The sequence below is a fragment of the Phascolarctos cinereus genome, unplaced genomic scaffold, assembly GCF_003287225.1.
Source record: "Phascolarctos cinereus isolate Bilbo 61053 unplaced genomic scaffold, phaCin_HiC Scaffold_5;HRSCAF=322, whole genome shotgun sequence".
NCBI lineage: Eukaryota > Metazoa > Chordata > Mammalia > Diprotodontia > Phascolarctidae > Phascolarctos > Phascolarctos cinereus.
This window is the reverse complement of record NW_027555958.1, coordinates 444886485-444911383: the sequence shown is the minus strand read 5'-3', so window position 1 is coordinate 444911383 and position 24899 is coordinate 444886485. Positions and strand designations below refer to the sequence as shown.

At 38.4% G+C, this 24899-nt stretch overlaps 1 protein-coding gene across 1 annotated transcript in view; it reads left to right on the top strand.

The window, feature by feature from the left end:
- The window catches only part of DIPK1A (divergent protein kinase domain 1A), a 117194-nt gene that overhangs the window by 2265 nt on the left and 90030 nt on the right, over positions 1-24899 (top strand). The window lies entirely within an intron of this gene.

Below are 24899 nucleotides of genomic sequence, written 5' to 3'. Positions count from 1 at the left end.
GTGCCTGTTCCTCAATAACTGGCAAGTCAAATGAACAGTCATCTATTAAGTGCTTACAATGTACCAGGTCTAGTACTTATATTTGAATATTTGCTTAGTTGCGATTAGATTTAAATGCTTATTTTAAGATGGTATCTGTAGAGCATGAAACGATACGTGTAGATTTGTGGTCTCAGCCCTGTGGATACTCCCTCAAAGGTGCCAATCTCGACTCAGGTAGGCAATCCAGGCCTCTCTCCTACTCCTGTAAAAGTCCGGGTCCAGCTCATTCGATGACCATGTTAACACTATTAGCTCAAAATGTAGGCACTGATGGACATAGGGCTGCGGACCTAGCTCTGCCCCTCTCATAGTCCGGACCAGAGGCTTTCTTCCTTCCAGTGTGGATAGACCATTGGTTTGAACTGTTTTGAGTAATGATGTATCTCTTTTAGGGAGCTCTGCAGTGCTCTGGGACTTAATGCAGCCAGCACCAGTATTAAGTGGTATCACTGCTATCCCATGAACTGGAAGAATGCATTCTCTTGCAATCCCCAAAATCAATCAGCAAACATTTGTTAGGTTTCTATATGCCAGACCTTATAGTAGGAGCTGTGGCTCCAAAAATAAAGTTGAAATAATTGCTAGTCTTGGGGAACTTACTTTCTATAAATGCATCTCCCTCCATGCGTTTGCACTGGCCATGTCCCATGCCTGAAATGTGTAACCTCTAACTCTAGACTTCCCTGGCTTCCTTCAAGGCTCAGCCAAATCTGACCTAATAGAGACCTTTCCTGGTCCCCCTTAGCTTCTAAGTGCATTCCTCCTAAGATTACCTCCCACCTAGTCCATATAGATCTTGTATTTACCTTCACATGTCTCCCCCGTTAGAATGTGAGCTCCTTGAGGGCAGGGACCGTATTTGGGGGTATCGGCTCCCTGCTAACTGTTTGTTCTTTCATTACCAGTGCAAAGGACCCTCTCCTTTGTGGAAAGTACAGATTGAGCAGCTCTGCCTTCTCTCTGGTGTCAGTTATCCGTCCTATCCACCTCAAGCAGAAGTCTCATCCCTTCTTCTCTCAGCATAACTTAAAAAATCTCTTTTGTCATTCTTTAGCTTCCTCTGAAAGTCTCAATTCATTCTGAGCTTTAGCATTCCTGACACTTTTTTTTTTGGTTTTGGCTAGGCAGTGGGGTTAAGTGACTTGCCCAGGGTCACACAACTAGTATTATGTGTCTGAGGTCACATTTGCACTCAGGTCCTCCTGAATCCAGGGCCGGTGCTCTATCCACTGCGCCACCTAGCTGCCACACTGACACCTTTTTTTTTTTTACAGGACCATACAAACTCTTATATTCATTCTGTTACCCAGCCTTGTTTCCATCTTCTATATGTTTATTATAAAATCTAAGTTGGGTGATGAGTTTCCTGCCCACCCACATTGATATCTTCTGACAAATCCTTTTCTTCTTCCTCATTGCAATTGTTTCCCTTTCTGTTTTTGGCATTTAATTCCTTCCTGGGCTGATTTCCCTCAAAGCATTTTATTCCAAGAGATCTGACCTATGATACTTTTGAAATTTGCCTTCTTAATATGCAGGGTGCATATCAGACTATGCTTGCATTTTCTCCTTTTTCACAGCCTCTAAGAGTAGAATGGATACTTCCCCACTCTGGGTTCCCATCATTTCTACTGTAGCAAGTGGTTCCTCTATTAGTGAGAATCAAATCTAGAATAGAAATCCTTGTTAGTTCTTTCACCTGAAAGAAAGGGTGTAGAGAAAGCAAAGAAGACAGCCCAGGGCAGATCCTTGAAAATACACTTTTAGGGGTGGGCTATGAATATATCCGATAGAGGAGACTAAGAAAAGTTGTCAAATAGGAGAAAAGTTTAATTTGAAATGGCATACAAAAGTTTGGATTTTATTGTGGGGGCAAATAAAAGCCACCTAAGCTTTTTTAATAGGGGAGTGACAAGGTCGGACTTTTGCTTTAGGATTATCCAGTGTGTGCTGGATGGATTAGGGTGGAGAGATGAGAATCAATGAGGGCCTGAACCTGGGGCTGACTAGGTAAGTGGAGACAAGGGGACAGAGAAGGGGACATGAAGGGAGAATCCAAAAGCCTTAGCAATTGGTTGGTTGGTGGGAAGAAGAAGGGGAAGGAGAGGGAAGAGTCAGAGATGGTTGAAGTTTCCTTCCTGGGTGACTTGGCACCCAGAATGGCAAAAACTCGCTACTAAATGACCACTGGGGATATTTTTCACCCACATTGTAGACTGAATCCTTTTCCTAGCTCCACTAGGAACACATTCCAGTAACCTAGTTCTCTAGCTGTGGAATGAGGACAATACTGGTTAGCTTTTATAGTGGCAATTAACACTAATGATAGGGATAAATGTTGAACATGTAAATTAATATTTAGGTTAGACCGAAGTTATCTCTTTGTGATTCTTTATCTGATCAACAAAACTTGTCAGAGTTTGTTCGAAAAATTTTACTGGGAGATTTCTTTTTCATAAAAGTTTCTAGTCACTTATATGTAACTTTCTATGCTTAGGCTAAAAATATTGAATAGAGACTTTTAAAATTATTGTAGTCATGGGGAATTATATATTTATATGTGACTTTCAAATATATCTGACTGGGTGTCTTATTTGTCGTTATGACACCTGGACTTTCATAAAAGTTTTTAAGATAAGATTGTAGTATCACAAATAGGTATGGTTGCTAAAGAACATTATGTCTTATGAGAAGAAGACCAAGACCATTTTTTAAAGTAAAAATATATTCTTTAAAAGTTGGCTTTGGGGGCAGCTGGGTGGCACAGTGGATAGAGCACCAGCCCTGGATTCAGGAGGACCTGAGTTCAAATGCGGCCTCAGACACATAACACTTATTAGCTGTATGACCCTGGGCAAGTCACTTAACCCCATTGCCTAGCCCAAAAAAAAAAAAGTTGGCTTTGATTGCAAAATAGTAATGATGTACACATGCAAAATGAAATAAATGCCAAATTTTCTTCACTAATTATTTTAGTTATAATAAGGATACTTACAATTATTATAAGTATTATAAGAATGTTTCACAAAATAGTATTGTAAAAGAAAATTTTAAGTAGATTATTAGTAACTTTCATATTTAATAATGCTTAAATATAACTTCATAGTAAAATTTAAATGTTATATTGGGCATCATTCTGAAAAACAAATTAACAACCCTACTCATAGACAGACTCCCAGGAAACTGGCTTTTAAAATATATTCATAGGTTGAATTCTTATTCCTGTGCTGAATTTGCTCTTGCTATTTACTCTCATCCCTCTGTTTCAATTCAGCTGATAAAAGAGGCCTTAGAATTACCCGGCTTTCATCTTTCCTCCGTTCCTTCGATGCCCAAGTTTTCCCACCATCTGCTTTTTCCACTTCCTCTCCCACCAGCTGCTTCAACTTTGAAATTGTGCGGACAAAGTCAAAATGAAATCACATTTTCAAGACAAAATATCATTCAACCTGTTCCCTTGCTACTGATAGAAAACTTATAAATATAGTAATTCATTTTGTTATTCTTTCTTGCTGTTTGCTGGTTAAAGTCAGAATAAAATCATGTTGCACCTTAAGCAAAAGCAGCATGTCAGAACTAGAGACCTGGGTTCTATTCTTATCTGTACCACTCCTTTATTAAGACTGGGAGCCATCCTTTAATACCTTTTCGTAACTTAGTTTCTACATTATAAAATTGGGAAAATAGTATTTATGCTACTGTCTTTGTCATTGGGCCATAATATGGGAACATTTAATGAAGCTATTTCTTTTTTTAAAATCTACATTGTGAATTCTTTTATCCATTTGGCACTTCAGCCAAAATATTCTTAGTGCAAAAATCTGTGAATATGAATGAAAAATACTGCATGTGTAAAATGCCTTGGGTTCCTTGGGGAATGGTCCATGTTAAAGGTTACTACTCTTCCTCCTCCTCCTCCTTCTCCTTCTCGTTCTCCTTCTCCTCTTCCTCCTCCTTCATTTTTTAACACAATAATGAAATTAGTGACATTAACAGACTTAAATATTCCAGATAGTTGCAGCTTTTCCCCTTTTATATGCCAGGCTGTTTGAATATGTTTAACTATAATTGATAGACTCCTTCTGAGATGTGTTGCATACTTCGGAGGATCCTGGATTTAGAGCTGGAAAGGGTTTTGGAGACCAGCTTATCCAATTTGTTCAGTTTTACAGATGAGGGAACTGAGGTATAAAGAGTTGAAATAATTTATCTAAGTGAACAGAGGTAGTAATTGGCAGAGTGGGATTTGATTCCAAATCTGTTACTCCTTTGACTCATACAGCCTCTACTACATGATCCAAGACTCTGTGCTTTTGGAGTTCTCAAATGCAAGACAAAGGAGTTTGTACTTTACTGTGTAATTAGGGAGCTAGAAAAGGGTTTTGACCATGCAAGTGGCATGCCCAGAGTAAGGCATAACAAGGGGGATGTGTTCAGAAAAACCTGGGAAGACTTGTATGAACTGATGTAAAATGAAGTGAGCAGAACCAGGAGAATATTGTACACCATAACAGCAACATTGTAACAGTAACCAACTGTGAAAGACAGCCACTCTGATCAAAGTAGTGATCCACGATAGTTCCAAATGACCCACGATGAAAAATGCCATACACCTCTAGAGGGAGAACTGATAAACTCTTGAGTGCAGACTGAAGCACATTTTTTTCCTTGCTTTTTTTCCCCCCTACATGGCTAATATAGGAATATGTTTTACATGACTTCACGTGTATAATGGATATCATATTGCTTGTCCTCTCACTGGATGGGGGAGGGACTAGAAGGAGGGAGGTCATTTGGAACTCTAAAAATGAATGTAAAAAAAATAAAAATTATAAACTGCTGTGTGCTGGTAGTCTGGAGCAAAGTGTGCCAGGAGGCATGGAGGCTAGTCAGAAAGCTATCAGGGTAACCTAGGGAAAGGTAATGAAGGCTCAAATTAGGATTAAAGTAAAAGAAAAAAACCTTGATAACTGATTGCAGAGGGTGATTAGAGAGAAGAGAAAAGAACTAACCCCAAGGTTTTCAGCTTGAGTAACTGGGCAGGTGGTTATTTCCTAGAATAAGGAAGCTGAGAGCAAGACCAAGAACAAATTTGGGGGGTGAAGGTGAAGGGGGGGCTATGTTGAATCTGAAGGGACCCCGGCAGACACCCAGGAAAGGTCTGAAAATTTCTTTCTTCCAAGAGCTTAGGCAAGCCGTTCTGGAAAGCACTTTGGAACCATGCCCCCAAAGCTGTTTTTTTTTAAAAAGCAAACCCTTTGACCCAGAAATGCCACTACTAGATCTGTTCGCCAAAGAGATAAAAGAAAGAGCAAAAAGACCCATATATACAAAAATATTTGTGGCTTCTTTTTATAATAGCAAAGAATTAAGAACAGAAGGGGTACCCATCAGTTGGGGAAATGGTCGAACAAGTGATGCTATAGGAATGTGATAGAATACTATTGGGCTAAAAGAAAGGATGAAGGGGATGGTTTCATAGAAACCTTGGAAATTTTGTATGAACTGGTGCAGAGTGAAGTGAATAGAAGCAACAGAACAAGCTGTATTGTAACAACATTATAAGGACCAACGACTTTTCAAGACTTGACAATTCTGATCAACGCAGCGATCATTCACAGTTCCACGGGACTCCTGATGAAAAAATATTGTCCACTCCTGACAGAGAGGTGATGGAGACTCAGTATACAGATTGATTTTTTTGACGTGGCAAATGTAAGAATTTGTTTGGCTCCATTATACCTGTCTGTAGCTGGAGTTTTGATTTTTCTTGCTTTTCTCGGTGGTGAGGGTAGAAGGCAGGAGGCATGGGAGGTAGCAAGGAGAGAATGCAGTTCTTTTGAAAAGAAAATTTATAAATGAATAAATGAAGGGGACTCTGTACAGTGATTCATGCTGGATATATAAATTTTGGAGTCACGTGCTTAGAGATGCTAAGTAAAGTCCTAAAGCCAAGGGAATACATCATCAAGGGAGAAAATATGGAGAAGAGAAGAGAGCTGGAGTCAGAGTCTTGGCATGAACCTGCACAGAGCAGGTTGGAGGACAGGGGTCAAGTGAAAAAGAAGCAGTAGTCAGGTAGAAAGAGAACCCTGAGAGAGCTGTGCCACAAGTCATAGGAGAGGATGATCAACAAGCGAAGATGAGGAAACATTAAGGAGCCTGAGAAATGAGGACAGTCGTTGGGTTTAGCAGTTGAGTCACTAGTGAAACTGGAAAAGATAATTTCAGCAAAGTAGTGGCCACATTGCAAGGGCAAGTAGAGATAGCGAGTGTTGATTTTTCTTTCTAAGAGTTTAGCAGTGAAAGGGAGAAGAGCTATGGAATCATAGCTTGAGGGGACAGTAGAGTCAAGTTTGAGATGTTTATTGTTTTTGTCTTGGCTTGGAGAACCCTGAGTATGTTTGTAAATAGTGGAGAAAGAGCCAGTAGGAAAGAAGAGATGGAAACTTAGAAATGGGGAATGATCAATCGATGGGACAGGCTCCCAAAAGAAATGTGAGGAGATAGGATTACGGATATAAGTGGAATATAAATCATGGAGAAAGTTGGACTGAATACAGTAATGACAAGTGGTCTTTTCTCAGTCCTCCTGCTGCTCTATCTCCGCAGCAGTTGACTGTTGGCTGCCTCCCTCAGGAACCTCTTTTCCTCTGGTTTCTAATATTTCACTATCCTGGCTCTCTTCCTACCCCTCAGTTGTGAATATTTATCCGAGGTTTAGTATTTAGTCTTTTGTGTTTCTTGACTTGAAGATGACGTTCCTCCTGGCTTCAGCCATCACCCCTTCATGGGTGTTAGGAATCCACTTCGTTACCTCCCTGTCACACTATACTCAAAACGTTCTAAAACCATACCCTTCTTTTCCCTAAACTGGTTCTCCCTCCTTACTGTTCTGTTAAGTCAGTCAGTAAGTCAGGCATTTATTAAAAGCATTTGCTATGCGCCAAACACTGTGGAAAGTGCTGAGGATGCAAAGAAAGAATAAAACAGATTCTGCTCTTAATGAGCCCCCGGTCGAATGGGGGAGATAGCATGCAAACAACTATGTACAAACACATTACATAGAGGCTAAATTGGAGATGGTCAACAGAGAGAGTGGCGTTAAGGAAAATCAGTAAGAGCTTCTTGTAAAAGTGGGGATTTAGCAGGAATTAAAGAAAGCCAGAGAGGCGAGGGAAGCCACGGGGCAGAGCGTCTTGTCTGAGGAACTGCTAATGGTACCACAATCTTCTCAGACTCAAAACTTTGTAGTTAATTTTGGTTGCCTCTCTGTCATACCCCATGAGATTTCACTTCAAATCATTTGTAAACAGTTTTTATTTGTCTGTTTATTTATTTGTTTGTTTGTTTGTTTGTTTATTTATTTATTTGATTTGTTTTTGGCTAGGCAATGGGGTTAAGTTACTTGCCCAAAGTCGTACAGCTACTAAGTTGTTATGTGTCTGAGGCCGGATTTGAACTCAGGTCCTCCTGAATCCAGGGCCGGTGCTCTATCCACTATGCTACCTAGCTGCCCTATAAAAAGTTTTTTAAAAAACATATCTGACTTCATTATAAGCAAGATTCCTTATGCCATTCCTGTAGCGCATGGTAGATTGTGCATACCTATGGAGGTAGATGAGATGTTATGTACATGGAACAACATGTAAGCCAATATATGGAGGATCTAATGTTTGCTAAGTCTGGAAAGGAAGGCTGGAGCCAGAGTTTGAGTGTTTTAGTAGAGGTTAACGGGGAGTTACTAAAGCTTCTTTAACATAGGAAGGACATGGTTGGACTTGCCCCTTAAGATTATTTAGTGACTGTGGCAAGGAGACCAGTTAGGAGACTATTAAAATAGTCCAGGCAGGAGGGAATGCGGACATGAGCCATGGTGGTGGCTGTTTGAGTGAAGTAGAAGTAGATGCAAGAGAGGTTTTGTAGGTAGTATTGATAAGAATTAGCAACTACTTGGATATGGTATCAGTGAAGAAGAGGGAAGAATCAAAGAAGACTTAGAGGTTGAAAACCTGGCTCACTGGAAAGATGGGTTTGGGCTTTACAGAAATAGGTAACTTAGAAGGTCGATGGGGAAAGATAATGAATTCTGGTTTGGCCATTTTGAGTTCAGGTTGCCTACAGGACATAATCTATATGGAAATGTCCTGTAGGAAGTTGATGATGTGTGACTGCATCTAAGGAGAAAGATGAGGACTGGACATGGAGATTTGAAACTCACCTGGATTGAAATAAAATCATTTAGAAAAAGTAGAGAAGGAAGAAAAGAGAAGAAGGCTTAGGACAAAGTTTTAGGATACCTCCATGCTTGTCCTAATTTCCCTATTATTCCATTTGCCAATATTAAGGTCTCCAAATAATTTTCTTGCAAAATAGGTACTTTGACGTTCCTAGCCATCCTGGCTAATCTAGCACTACCCATACACACACAAACAAAATTAATTTAATAGGTGAGTTTCTAGTTATCTTCTTGTCCTCATCATCAAATTTCTCTCTTGACCTTCTAAGCAGTTAATGCTAATCGTCTTAGCATTATACTCTCTCCACGTACTCATCATAAAACAAGGAAAAATTAATGTATGCTGTGATCCCAGTTCTTTTATTATAAAACATGTCCTTGTGAAGAGAACATGCCCTCAGAATCTGCGATATGTACTTAATATTTCTTGCAATTCCTATTTTATCCTCATTCTCCAACTTTTATAAAATTGATAAATTTACCAACTAATACGAAATCTATAGTAAAAAAAAAACCTTCTTCATTAGCCTAATACCATGACAAATTTACTAATCTTCATTAACATAGGTTAAGAGTCAAGAATTTCCAGTTGACAATGATTTTCAATCCAAAAATTCAACTAAAGCTTCAAATTAGACCTCATCATCTTCGTCCTCACAGCTCTATTTATTGTTGTATGAGCTATTCTAAATTTTTTTTGCCATGATATACAAATACAGACTTGAACATTCTAATTTGTCATTAGAAGAGAAGGTGTTGGAATGATATGTTTTCTATTAATTGATGGTATTAAGGAATAGTCATTGATAGGGAAGGGGAAAGGAATAAACATTTATTTAGTACCTACTATGTACCAGGCATGCCATTCTATACACTTTATAAGTATTATTTCATTTGATACTCACAACAGCCCCGCAAGGTAGGTGCAGTTATCTCTGTTTCTACAGTTAAAGAAACTGAAGCAAACAGAGGTTAAGTGACTTGCCCAGGGTCACACATCTAGCTAGTAAGTATCTGAGGCCAGATGTAGACTCAGATCTTCCTTACTTCAGTTCCAGTGCTGTATCCACTACACCACCTAGCTGCCTCTAACACCACAGTACTTCACAGAATTTGCTATAATTGAATTGCAGACATCGGATTTATACTAACCAAGGCATGGCTATCAATCCCCAATAATATCTGAGAATTTGAACCAGTTTTTTTTTAAACTAAAATTGATGCCCTTTCCTTGTTAGGTCTTTTTGCCAACCCTGGTAAATCAGCTCAGTTTGGACTTTACTTATGACCTTCTTCCACTATAAAAGGACCTACACCAGTCTCTGCCCTACTTCATTCAAGCACATGCTGATGGCAGGGATTTTTATACTAATTCACTTTAATCTCATGTCAGAAGAAAATATAATTCAAATGTTTGCTCTATGTTTAGGCCTTCCAGCAACCCTCTTTGCACCATCTTTGCAGCTACACAAACCAAAACAAAAATTGTGGTATTCTCCTCCTGTAGCCTGTCAGGCTTAATAATAGTCATTATTGCTCTTAATTAATCTCACTTAGCAGTTCTCCATATCTGCACTCATGCCTTTTTTTCCTCCCAAATGAGTGTCATTTTTATGTTCTGGATGTATTATTTGTAGTCTAAATTATAAACAGGATATTTGAGGAAAAGAAGGCAGCCTCTTTTACACCATACCCATGATCCTTAGTAACCAGCAGCCTGAGTTTGACCAGATAGATTCTCCTTTCTTGAGGTTTTCTTTTTTAAATAAAAGAATTTAGTATTGAAACTCTGAATATGGAAAAGATGGATCATGATCCCGCATAGGAAACTGGGAAGGAAGAGTCAGACAGGAAAGAGGAGAACCAGGAGAGAGTAATGTCCTGAAAACTGAGGGAAGAGAGAGTTATCAGAGAAATGGGTAGCCTATAGTGTTAAAGCCACAGAGATGGCAAGACGGAAAAGAACTGAGAAAGGACCAGTGGATTTAGCAGCTAAAGATCATTGGCAACTTTAGAGAAAGCAACGTCAGTTGAGTAGAAGGCTGGAAGCTGGATTTCAAAATGTGAAGAAGTGATTTAAAGGGAATGGAACCGATAAATCATCTGAATATCTGTTCGTAGGTACTGCTGCCAATAATAATTTCAAGGATGCGAAGATAGGGGAAACTGGTTCACTTTACTCAGAGTGTAGGCATCATTGTATAAAGAAATCAATTAGCCTAGAACATCCATTTCAGCAACCTTATGTTGGTTTTGGTTACATAGACAGGTCAGGTACAAAGGAATTTCACAGAAAACAGAAGAGGAAGGCAATGACTTACACATTAAAGAACTTATGGCACAGGGACAAGATCTATACCAGGTAAATTAGGATACTGGTCAGCAAACACTAGAGTTAGAACTGCTGTCTCAAGCTGGAATTGGCAAACAGAGCAGAAATTATTTAGATAACACTAGGGCTATAGTTGATGTCTCAGCTTGATTTTACAGACTCTTGATGGTTGTGTGACCAGTTTAACTTAAGTAAATGATAGCAGGAAAATTAAGCCAGAAATTCTCTTAGGACAGTCTCCACTTTGGTCATAGATTACATAAGACATGCATCTTGGCCACATTTTCATACATCCTGTTGCTCTCCTTTCTGGATACCTTGTATTTCCACAGGCAGATACAAGTATTGGGAAGCATTGAAAGCAATAATAAAGCAAAATCAATACAAGTTATTAGTATTATATAACATGGAGTTTTCAGAATTTGTGATTGAGCCTATTCTAGGCAACCAAATACAAATGTCCCAGTCACATATTCCTTCATGTTTAATCTCCTGCAGACCCTTCCCTGACTCCCCAGTGCAATTCAGGTGCAATTAAGGGTTTGGTCAAACGCATATGTGCAACATTCAGTTAATGTTCACTTAAAAAAAGATTTCTTATTTGGTTGTCTTGGGTTTAGCTGTCTACTTCATGAAGTCTTCTGCTTCTGGGAAACATTTTCCCTTAGAAATTCTATGTCAGTGAGGTTTGTTCTTGACCTCTATCCACTTTGGTCCACAAAACTCAGAGACATAAATCCCTGACTCAACATCCTGGTGCCATTAACTGGGTTGTCAGTTGTTAACAGTACCTGGTCCGAGCCTTGTTTCCAGGTCAGCTTAGCAGAGGTGTTTCTTCCAGTAGATTGACTTTCCAGGTTCCATTACCCTCATGGAGGTTTCCTAAGCAATACTGCTTGAACCTGCTAGAGATATGAATTAGTATAATTTAGTAGAGCCTGACAAAACCTAATCACATTGGCCTTACAGTAAGGTTCATTCGATGAAAGCCAGTTTAAACTTTATGAAGTTAACTTTATAAACATCAGGGCTCTAAGAAGAACATCAAATTAGGCTACCCATAATTCATCTTAAAGTTTAGAGAGTTTCATTCTTCATGTGCCACTTATTCTTTCTATCTTTACCTGAACTCTGCATATAATATGGATAATCCTATCTACAGAGAAGAAGAAGGGGGAGGAGGAAGAGGAGAACTTTATAAAATAAGTCCTGTTTTTATGATAATCAGAGAAAGAGAGCACTCAAATAGAAAAAAAAAAAGCAATCTTCCATTTAAGAAAAGCTCACAAAATAAATTACAAAATGGTTTTTTAAAAGTGATTTAAAGCTTTAGTAAAAATTTAGCTACAATAGTAAAACCCACTCTTTATTATTAGTAACTCTCCAGTGTTGCCCTAATTTGAAAATCGGCCTTTTAGCCAAACAATTACACCACACAACAGACCTTTTTAAAAATTTTTTAACATCCACTTAACCATCTTGAACATACCGAAATGTTTTGGACAGTCAGTCCATTTAATGTATGAGTTTCAACAAATTGAGATAAACCTTTTCCTAAAGCTAAATGCTTTAAGATTGTGTGACTGTAAAGACCTATTATATGGTTTGGCAAGAGGCTGCATTTCTGATCATCCTGAGGACCAAAAGTATTTCTCTTCTTTTTCCCTAATGTGTGTGCATATAATGTATGTACTTCCAGGTACAGTAGTTTAAGGTTTGGGTTTTTGTTTTGTTTTTTTGGGGGGGGGGTGAAGGGTGATGGGTAGCATTTATTCCTCTTTGTCTTTTCACTTTAAAAAAATCCTGATTTAGAAGTTTCTTGATAACTAAAACAATTCTATATAAGAAAGCCTGTAACTTGAGATTTCTTAATTATGAAAACATATCCAAAGGCAGTTACGAAGATATATCCAAAACCTATATATTTAGGTGTCAGAATGAATAGGTATCTGTAAAAGTTCAAATGGACCTGAAAGAAATTCAGTAGTTCCCTATTACCTCCAGAATAAAATTAAAACCATATCATTTGGGATCATTATCTTTGCTTGGCCTTTTCCATTGTTTTTTCACTGGCATAGTTGCAAGTTTTAAGGCTATTAATACAGTGACAGCTATCACAAGTCTTTTAAGTATATTCTTTTACTCCAATGAAAACATTTGGAAGTTAATCGCATACATCTGAGTTCTCAAATGAAAACAGTCTAATTTTGACACTTTTCCCAAGGTGAAGTTTGCTAATCCGTTAAAAATTAAAATTTCTACATCTTTATCACATTTGCATCTTTATCCTGTCCTCTCTTTAAGAATATATGTTATCCTCATATCATTCAGAAAAAAAAAATGTGGTACTATACGGCCCTAATCTTATACATTAATATATCACTATTAAACAAACAAGTAAGAAGATGACAAGTCTAATAACTGATTTTCCATAGTTGCCTACATTAAGAAGTTGAATGATCACAAATTCAGAACAGTAAAATCAAAGCAATAGAGTCCTTTAGACTTATATACCATTATAGCAGTTCAGAAATGCTAGATGATTGTGATAAAAAGATCCATTATAAAACATTTGCAATTCTCCTCCCATGGTCAGAGAAATTTGCTATAAAAAGAAGAATGACATGGTTGTAGCAAAATCAGGACTGTTCCTTCTGGCCTCAGCCAAGACTAACCTATCATAGACATGCCAGGAAAAAACTCCTTTAACTCTGTTTGATTTCAAGCAAAAGTCATAGATACCTTTAGGATAGCTGATCATGCAACAAAGTTCTACATTATTCACAGGGTATCACAGCCAGGTTCAGAACCAACTAGATGGGAAATATTCCTGTTCAGAAAGGAAATAGCACAGTGGGGAAAATGGGTCAAGAAGAATCCTACCATTACCTTTGTAAAGACATCTTCTTAATCTTCCCAGTTATTTTACATTTACCGGCAGTATTTTCCAGATTGCACCCTCTCTGAGTAGCTCTTGGCATTTATCTTAAATGATAGAGTACTGGATTAACAACAGTCAACTTGTTATACCTGAATTCAAGCCTCAGAACAAATCAAATTATAGTTCCATTTTGCATAGCAGGTTTCATTGCTTACAGTTTAGGGGAGAATACAGTTTTCATATTTCAGTTAGAGTTGGCCAATGATTAAAATAATACAATAAAAATATTTATCTTCAGTATTTAGTAAGTATATAGAAGATTTTTCCAAAAGCATTCATTTATCATTTTACTTTTCTAATTTAAACATATCCTAATGTGAAAAATCAATTAAGAAGAAATTAATAAATGATTTGCATTCTGAAGTTTTATACACAATGTGAATATATGATAATTCACTCAAAACCTGGAACAAAAAGCACTGGCTACTGTCTACTTGATCTGGCACTTATGCCAATCATTAGGTAACCCCTAAGGCAAAAAGAGTCAGCTAGGTGGTGCAATGATAGGGTGCCAGGCCTGAAATCAGGAAGACTCATCTTCCTGAGTTCAAATCAGCTTTACACACTTACTAGCAGCGTGATCCTGGCCAAGTTGCTTAACCCTATTTGCCTTAGTCCCTCATCTATAAAAAACTGGAGAAGGGGATGACAAACTGATCCAATATATTTGCCAAAGAAACTCAAAATGGAGTCACAAAGAGTTGGACACAACTGAAAAATAATGAGGTAAAAACAATAAAACTGAATAACAACAAGGTAAAAAGAAAAATCCTTTTGAACTGAGGCCTGTTGATACTGAGTTGTCTCAAAGATATACAACATACTATGCTGGCTACTAGTTTCATAATTTTCATAGTCAGTAGTCAGACAACTCATCATATAAATCACTTTTAATCTCAGGGTAGAATTTAGAAAGCTATTATTTGGATACTATTTTCCTGTGGCTCTTTCTTTCACACAGTTAATACTGTTCTATGATCTTTAAAAATTTAGTGGGTCTAGCCAAACCTCTCATAGATAATGACACCTCAAGTAAACAAACCAGAGCATATACATTTAAATATTAAAGACAGTATTTAAACAGTAGGGTCCTACTGCCTTCCAAGCAAAAGTTTAATAGTTCAGAGCTATAAAATCATAGCGTTCAGATCAAAAGGGGAGATAACCTCCAACAAATGCATTATACTCTTGGTATCATCTCTCAAATCCACAGCATTTCTTATACAATGGTTTCTCAAAATCATAATGCAAGAAACTAATCATAATACTTACACAAAACAATATGACAGATTTAGAACTTAGACCTTTAGAAACAAGACTTATTGCCAATCAGATGACATTAATCCAATTAAATATATTTTTGAAACATATTACACAAAAACCTCATTTCATCCATCTATTAATTTAGGCATACTATACTAATTGCATTCAGAGACCAGTATAGAGTAATTAAATTCTAGTTGTTTATAATTACAAAAGTGGCCTAAAGCATTACCATTCAAGACAATTCAACCATGCTATGAATAATGACTTTCTCAACTAATTTATCCAAACCTAAAAAAAAAAAAATTTAAATTGAGGTATTTTGTATGTCAGCCATTCCCAGAGGTATCAATATTACTTAATTTGGGTAGAAAGATTATACTTATAATTCTTATTCTTACAATCTATTAACCTTTTTACCTTACTGCCATGTTTTAAGTGTATTTTCCATCAAGGTCTGTTTGCCAATACAAGGTCAAATATCACAGTTATCCTAATAGGAAAAAACACATCCCGTTTTAAGTGAGATAGCATTATAATTTTGTTTAGGACAAACTAAATCAAATCAAATCTGGATTTACAGTTATAAATAGTACCATATAAAATCTTTAGTTTTCCAAGGGCCATTTCACTGCCAGCACTACAAATTCTAGATACCACTACCTTTAGTAAGTCTACTGCCAAAGATTAACATGGCAGTCTTGAATGTTTTTTAGTGTACGTTCTCAGCGCTTCTTAAACATAGGAATTACAAACATCACCTCTGTTACCCAGTAATGAAATTATGACTATATTCCTCAAATAAAGATTAGAATATACACTTCTATTGGTCCTCCAAGGATAGAATTTTGGTAAGTTTCACTCGAATAATTCTGTGCTGCAAATTTATTTCTATATTGATCACTTGACAGACATTGCAATTGAATATAATACTGTAAATTTTAAATTGTGCTACATGATTCTAGGGGGCAGCTAGATGGCGCAGTAGATAAAGTGTTGGGCCTGGAGTCAGAAGACTCAGCTTCATGTGTTCAAATCTGACCTCAGACACTTAGTAGTTGTGTGACCCTGGACAAGTCACTTAACCTTGTTTGCCCCAGTTTCCTCATCTGTAAAACAAACTGGAGAAGGAAATGGTAAACCACTCCAGTATCTTTGCCAAGAAAACCCCAAAAGGGGTCAAAAAGAGTCAGACACAACTGAAAATGACTGAACAAAAACATCATTCTATTTTTCCACATCAACAAAAATATCCAAATAGCTGAAATAAAACCCAGATATCATGAGCTAATTATAACAAGCATTTCCACAAATAATATTCACAATTTTACGGGCATAGAAAATCTTGCCATTCTCCTTTTATCTCAATAAGATCCAAAATTTCCTTATACTTTCTTTCTTCCTATGGACTTTGATTAAAGCCCTATATCACCTCTCTTTCCACATTTAACCTCCACTACTTTCTCAATCCCTCACATCTTTATGTTTCCCAGGCATTGTTGTTGAGTCATTTTTAAGTCACGTCTAACTCTTCGTGATTCCATTTGGGCTTTACTTGGCACTGGAGTGGTTTGCCATTTCCTTCTCCGGCTCATTTTACAGATGAGAGGCTGAGGCAGAAGGGGTGAGTGACTTTCCTAGGGTCATAAAACTAGTAAGTGTCTGAGGCCAGATTTGAACTCACAAAGATGTCTTCCTGATTCCAGGCCTGACACTCTATTTATTGTGCCAGCTAGTGGCCCTCCATCTAGATATGTAGATGCCCTGCATCTTTATATTCCCCAATCATGTCCCAAGCCTATTCTCAGAACCAGTTTTCTACATTCCACTGAATCTTTCCTTTGCAAATAGCACAAGTATTCTCATGCCTTACCAATTCATTGTGAAATTTTTACTCTTTCCTCTTTGGAATTAAAAGAGAAAACATCTCCCCAGAAAAAGTAACTTTAGAGATCAAAGAAACAGTTTTAAGATTATATAAATAGAGAATGTCTTCACTGTACATTAACTCACTGATTCCATCTTGACCAGACCTCTTGTGGAGATTTCTTGCCCTACCAGTATATTTTGATGGGATTAAGCAGAGGCCTCCTGCCCCAGTTACCTGATCTTTCAACTCCTGAGACTTCATTTTTTCTTTTCCAATTTGGGAATTCTTAAGAGCTTACAAAGAGCAAAGTCTATTCCAGTTCCTTTTAGGTGACTTTGCTTCTTATTTACCTAGGCAATTAAATCATTAACAGAAAAAAACACAGTGGTAAAGTAAAATTTTCTCCTAAAATTAAAATTTTCTCATTCTCAATTTAAACTAGGCTCTTTGAAAGAAGGAAGAGTTAATAAAAGGTGGCACTTAAGCACCAGATAAAACTTAAAAGCTACAAACCAGTTTTGGGGTTTTTTTCCCCTTTTTTCCTTTTCTTTTATTTTGTCTGAAGAATTCTCCAGGAGAATTTCTCCTAAATTTTCTTTGTACTTACCTGGAATTGGTTTCAGTTCTATTTAAGAGCTGAGCATTTTATGTCATTCTCTAGGGAGAAAGAAAATGATAGAAGGTGTTGTGCTGTTCGTGTGAAAATTTCACAAAGTTTCTTTGGGAAAAAAAAAGGCCTAAGGAGCTCCAACCCCCCAAACCCACTCAGACATTTCAGCATTTATAAAAACATTCAAACTACATTTTTATAATTTGGGGGCTTGCATAGTAAACAGATTTCCTTTCAGCTCACAAATTTAGCATCTAATTGGTTTGCAATGCTATACATTTCTGCTAAGGGGAAAGATAGAAAGCTAGGTCCATCTTAGCTCACTTTGTCTCTCTTTGCATTCTCAACCTGGCCAGAATTAGGGACACACAAGATGAGATTAATCCTTTTGAAACCTTAGACAATTTCAACTGAAAAAGTCCCCAGTCTTTTTTCTTAAAACTTGTCTCCCACTGAAACTTTAATCAAAGGGTCAGTACAGTCCTTGTTTGGGTTTCTTGAAGGTAAGCTTAGTATCAGAATTGTAGTAATTATATAGACACCTTGGAGAGCTAATTTGGGTAGGAAGCTTCCATGATTAGTTTAAGTATAGGCAATGTTTCCAATTCAAAAGACCCTCCCCAGACTCCAGAATGCCTAGTCTCAGAAGTTAACCTGGCCCAGACAATTTCAAAGATATCAGAACCAGATTTTAGACAGATTGGGTTCTTTGAAGGGAATTTTCTCCCAGTTAGCCAGGAGACAATCCAAAGGGGCATCTCTAGAAGGGGAATGGATTTGACCAAGAATAATGTAGCCTCTGAATCTACAGGCAAGTTGACACAAAGCAGAATTACCAGAGTTATGAGGATCTGAGGGATCCCAAAATAATCATTGCCTACTCAAGGCAGAATTGAGATATCAGATTGATGTCATTAGTGATAGGCATCCTTATTGACCACTTGAGATTGACTTCAGACTAGACTAGCACTACCCAGGAATTTAGTCAGAGGGTAGCCAAAACAGCATAGTAATTACAAATGACAGAGAGGCAATCAGATAGGAAAGTCTCTTGTTTATTTGAGAGCAGAAAATAAGATGAAAGGGCACACAGCTTAGATGAATCCTAGTGCTATCCCAGGTATTCACCCAGAAAAATGGAGGGGAAAGGAAGCCTTCCTGTTAAGGCTCCAAAGTTTCTCAGTCCAGCATTGTTTTGGACACCTGAATCATGGTGTCATGCTCATCAGAAGAATCAGGGTGAATAACGGACTGGTCCCTCCATAGTTTTTATGTTTAATAGATTATTCAGGTACAAGAAATAGACAGACAGTACAAGTAAGTACACAGAACATTAACCCATCTCTAAAATTTTCTAGATAGGACAGCAACTTTACCAGTCAGTGGATTTTTCCTGCCCATAAGTCTTCTAGGTAAAATCTACTTTGTCCAGCCAAAGAGTTAGTGGCATGGAAAACTGACCCATTTAGAATTGCCAGTAATTGTTTAAAAGATTATCCATGGATCCATTTGCTACCAATCATAATTTCAATGGCACAAAAATAGGGGGAAAAGACAGTTTATTATGCTCAGAAAGCCAGTGTCATATGCAAAAATCAGTGAGCCCAGAACATCAGTTTCATCGGTCTTATGTAAATTTTGGTTACATAAGCATAATATAGGGGAATTTTGCTGAAAGCAGAAGGGGGAGGTGAGGATTTACATATCAAAGACCAAGTGGCAGAAGACAGTCTATTGGGTAAAACAGAATGCCAGTCAGTAAACACCAGGGACTGCAATTTCAAGCCCAGAATTTGCAAATAGAGCAGGAACTAACCAGATAACACCACTCTAGCTAGTTATGTGACCTGCTTATCTTAAGTAAAAGGTGGTAAGAAAGTTAAAACAAAAAGATTAAGTTAAAAACAAAAGGATTACCGTGGAGTAGTGAGGGCTCAGTTGAAATTACATACCAAGAATTTATAAGGGACCTCACTGGCATGGTTATGTGACTTCCTTTATTGGTATTCATCAGTATACAAGCAGGAACGTAGAAGACAGATGTGGCAAGACAGGAGTGGTGAGAGGACAAAGAGAGAGAGTGACCCAAGGGTAAAGAAAAGTATAACGTTGAACTCCTTAGTTCTTCCCTGATTGACTCTGCATTGAGCTCCTAACAGCACCTGTTCCAAACCTCTTTGTTCAAGCCACACACACCACCCCCTCCAACCTCCCCCAACCCCGCCCGCCATGCCCCACTTCTGTGTTATTCAATACCTCAAAATTTAGGATCAATATTTTTAAGAGAAACTTGCAAAGGGGTGATGAATTGGAGGAAGGGGAGGGAAGGGAATAAGCATTTATTAAGCACCTAGTATGTACCAGGCACTGTGCTAAGTGCTTTACAGATATTGTTCAGTTGGATAGTTGGGAAAGCAGGGATCAGGGAGAGGTAGAGCGACTGAGCGTCATAATAAGGCTGGGATTAGGTTTAGGAGGAGTGAAGCAGAGGGAGAGATGGAAGGGTAGGATGTTCTCGTTGTAGAGAGGAGCATCAGAGTTCTGGATCATGGAGCGCAAATGGTTGTGGATGATGGTGAGAGCAAATCTATGACCTTTCCTGTGTTGTCGAGGTAGTGAAGATGCACATCTTATGAATTCATGAAACTGATAAATTGGGAGGCAAGAATATTTGAGGGGCCATCAATATGTAAATTGTAGTCCCCAAGTATAAGGTCAAGAGTTAAAGTAAGGAGGGAGATAGTGAACCATGCCCTAGACTACTTGAAAAAGGAAGGAGAATGTGGTTTTTTTTTTTCAAATAAACCAGAAATAAATAAACCCCAGAAACCAAGGGAAGCATTTATTTTTTAAAAATTTATTTAGTATTTTTTCCAAGGGAAACACTTAAATATGAAAAACCAACAGGAGTATGAAGAAGGCATAGTGTAGAAGGAGAAAAAGAAATGTTTTTGCAGGGCAGAGACAGGAAAAATGTTCCTTAGCCTTCACATAAGGGTGGGAACCTGGGTTTCAAGGGACTGGTAGAAAACAGCAAATAGGATCTAGACAGGATGATTTGTAGATAGATGGAAAGAATGTCAAAGTAATGCTGCTATGGTTATATAGAGGGAGAGTCTGAAAATTGCAAAGAGGATCAAAGGGTCCATTCCTCTCCTTAGCCCAGTGTGGTGGGGCACCTGAGGATGAGTGTATCCCACACCAGAGAAAGCGGTGGCCAACGAGTCAGCATCTTCTTGGGGAAGCATTCATCAGGAAGGCAGTGCCATGAATAAATTTCTTCCTTGTCTTCCAGCCTGCGGCCACTGGATACCTGTTGTGTGTAAAAAGGGAACACGGTGACTCAGCAAACAGTTCTTTCTCTGTGGCTCCTGAGATGTGGGGAGCACCTGGCGTGGAGTATAAGCCAGCTATTTTTATGCATGGGTTATTCATAAACTGGGGAATGTTACAGTGGCCTGCATGAAGTGGGTGTTTCTTTGAATACTATAAGAAGTCACCAAATTTTATTCTGGAGAAAAACATTGAACCTGGAATCAAAAGACCTAGGTTCAGATTCTCTGCCATTTAGCCCTGTAACTCTGAGCCTCAATTTCCTTATCTGTAAAAATCTAATAATAATATTTGCATTCCCTACTCCATCAGGCTACAGTGAGTAGTTATAGGGAGTTATAGCACACTTAATGTGCCATGCAAATATTTACTATACTCATTATTCTAGGAGAGCATTATCTTGAGAATAAACAGACTGACTTATAATAAGCATGGGTGGTGTTCCCCTTCCAACCACCATGTTAAAATCTTAAAAATCTTAAAAAAGAGTGCTTTCTGAGGTAGCCTGATCCTGGGCCAGAATCGTTCAGTGCCAGCGACGTATACCAGGTTTCTCTGCACGCTGTGTAACGTTGCATATTTCTGCTGCTTTGCTTTGCTGGGTGTGGTAACCTAGAATAACACCTACATCTTATCTATTTTTAGGAACTTGTTTTTAGAAATCAGAATCTGCTCCTATTTTAAGTTTGCTACTCGTAGATCTGCAGCCTCTTAATTTCAGTTTAGGATGCCTTCTGCTTTCTTACTGTCATTAAGACTCTGGAAAAAAATGAAATTTTAAAGAAATTAGGATAATTCTCTTACAAACTTTTCTATACAAACAGTACTCTTTTATCTCTGAAAGCCCGACAGTCCTAATATATTTTGAAGCCCTAGATAGCTGAGCACCTCTGTTCAAGGCCTTTAGATTGAAGTTGATTTAAATCTGCCAAGGTTTTCAAAAGGAAAGAAGGAGGGAAGGAAGGAAGGAAGGAAAATGTCATTTTCATCAATTGTTGAATGAATATAAATTTCCTTTGATTTTAAATAAAGTTCTGTAACTATTCTTCACTTAGAAGCCAAAAATAGAACCAGCCTAACCTATTTATTCTTATGTTGTCCACAATCCTAAAAGCTTGGATTTTTGGTTTTCTGTGGTAAACTAGTTTTAGCAAAATACAAACCAGGAAAAAGGCTGCTACAGGTGATAGCCGTATTTATCTCAATTCTCCTACATCCTCTGGACTTGGCCACCATGCACCTGCCGCCTTCTCCCTTTCCAGAACCTCTGTGTTGACAAAGGGGCCAGACAAATGCCTTCTTTATTCTCTGGACTTTGCCACTGTATCCCCATGTGGGTATCATTAAGATGTAAGCTTCTCGAGAGCAGTGACTCCCTTTATTTTTGTTTGTATTTATATCTCCAGCACTTAGAACAGGGCCTAGATCATGGATGAGGAACCTGTGGCCTCAACGCCACATGTGGCCTTCTAGGTCATTGGGTGCGGCCTTTTGACCAAGTCCAATTTGTACAGAACAAATCCTTGTATTAAGGGGATTTGTTCTGTGAAGTTTGGATTCAGTCAAAGGGCTGCACTTGAGGACCTAGAGGGCCACACAGGGCCTTGAAGCCACAGGTTCTCCACTCCTGGCCTAGAATACAGTAAATGCTTAATAAATGCTTATTGACCTGACTTAACTTGATGTAATAAATCCTGTAAGCAGAAGACAGAACTGAATTATAGTACAAGTAGCTGAGTACCATATAGATCATTAGGAATTAATATTTTTATTGATAACCTGAATCCTCAAAAATGATTAGTTTATATTGTTAAAGAATGTAAGGAAATATGTGGTAAATTTCAGATTAACATTGTAAATGATTTAAAAAAATTTTTTCTTTAATTCCTAAACTAGCAAATCTCAAATAAACAAGTCAGAATTTTGGCCCTGTAGAGATTTGAAATAAAATTCATCTGTAAAATCTACTTTAGGCTGTTGTATAAATAGTTAATATTCACTATTATTAGAATATTTTCATATAGTCCTGAAAATACTAGTTAGGAGGCAGATCTGAAGCCAAGAAGACCTGGTTTCAGATCCCACCTCAGACATTTAATAAATGTGAGACCTTGTAATAGTCACTTAACTCTCATGTTAATATTATATGCGTCTAAACATTCCCCAATACAGACTCTGTGTGTGTGTGTGTGTGTGTGTGTGTGTGTGCGCGCACAGTGGGATTTCTGGTGAGGTTACCACCATCCTTCCAGTCACCACCCTTTTCTGTCCTTCCCTGTCCACCCTCCTCTCATGTCCAATCAGTTGGCTGGTCTCACCAGTTCTCCCACCTCAGAATCTCTAGAATCCTTCTCTTCTCTCTACTCGCTCAGCCATTATCCTAAACCAGGTCTTCCTTCCCTTTAACCTGGGCAATTTCTGTTGCTTCCTAATTGTTCCCTCTGATTATCCTTTCCTTTACTTATCTGCCAGATTAGTATTTCTAAAACAGGTCTGACCATGTCACTCCCATCTTCAAAAAAAATAAAAACAACAGGCCCTCACTTTATCCATCCATCCCCACTAGCTACATCTTCTATCTCTTCTCCCTTTCGTGGCTAAATTCATTAAGGAAGCCCTCTACAATCAGTGATCACATTTCCTCTCCTTTCACTGTGTTCTAAACCCTCTGTAGTCTGGCCTTTAGCTTCATCATTCAACTGAAATTGTGTCACTGGGTCGAGTAGTACCTGAGGGAGAGTAAGATTTAAGAAGACTGGGGGCAGCTAGGTGGCACAGTGGATAGAGCACTGGCCCTGAAGTCAGGAGGACCTGAGTTCAAATCCGCCCTCAGACCCAACATTTGACACTTACTAGATGTGTGACCCTGGTCAAGTCACTTAACCCCAATTGCCTTTAAAAAAAAAAAGGATTTAAGAAGACTAGAAAGTTAGGAAGGGGCAAAGTTATGAAGAGCTGTCTTTTGTATTTGATCCTGGAGCAACTGGAGTTTAGTGAAGGGGAATGGGAGTGGTGGGGACGTGGTCAAACTGGGGCTTTAAAAACATCAGTGTTACAGCTGAAGAGAGGCTGCGTGGGAGACCAACAAGCAGGCTGCTGCGGCAATGTAAGCATAAAGTAATGAAAACCTGATCCCGGGTGGCAACAGTATGAGAAGAGTAAAGTGTGACAGGTACGAGAGATGTTTGGAAGGTAGGAAAGACAGGACTTGGTAACCGATTAGACGTGGGAGGGGAGAGTGAGGATGTTGAGGATGACACCTAGGTTAGGAGCCCTGGTAACAGAGAGGATGGTGGCATGCTCCACGATAACAGGAAAGTTAGGAAGAGGAGGGGCTGTAGAGGTGGAGAACCTGTGTGGCCTCTAGGTCCTTGGGTGCGGCCTGTTGACTGAGTCCAAGTTTTACAGAACAAATCCTTTCATTAAATTTGGATTCAGTCACAGGGCTGCACTTGAGGAACTAGAGGGCCACATGTGGCCTTGAGGTCATAGGTTCCCCACTCCTGGAGAATGAAAGATAATGAGTCCAGAATTGAACAGGCTGAGTTTAACATATCTATGAGATAGCCAGTTTGAAAAATCCAAAAAGCACTTGGAGATGTGAAACTGGAGGTCAGGAGGGAGATTGGAGTTGGACAAATGCCCTAATTAGGGCAGCCACTTTGGATGTGCGCAGAGTAATAGAAACACGCATCTTAGAGCTGGCACTGCAGCTCTGGGTTTTTTCCTCATTACTTAAAATATTTTTCTTTCATGATATCCTCTGTTAAAAAATGGGTTGGTGGTTTTTTTTTAATCCTGGAGTTTACTTGTTTTATACTTTAAATTGTTAATAGTTTTCTGGGGACTTCAAGAACCTTTCTGTTTGCTATTAGATTTAAAGAGAAGAAATCAAACCACTGTTGACAGAGTAATTATGGTACTTTTCGTGGTAACAATTGTTATGAAAAGTCTTAGATACCTGCAGGGGGAGGGAAAGAAGATGCAGACACCTACTAAATAAATAAATCTGTCTGGTAATTCTTTAATATCTTTGAAATAGTCTTTTCCTCTTACAAGAAGTAAAGTAAGAGGGGAAAAAATTCCAAGTAAGGAACACAGCGAGTATGAAGGCTTTCTCCTTGTCGCTCTGTGAGAGCCTGATCATACCAGTATTATTCTCCCTATTTTATAGATGAGGAAACTTGGTTTAGCAATGTGGGAGCTTGCCTAGGGTCACACGTCTCGCTGCATTTTCAGCTAGGAACCCAAGTCTGTCCTGGGCCTGGT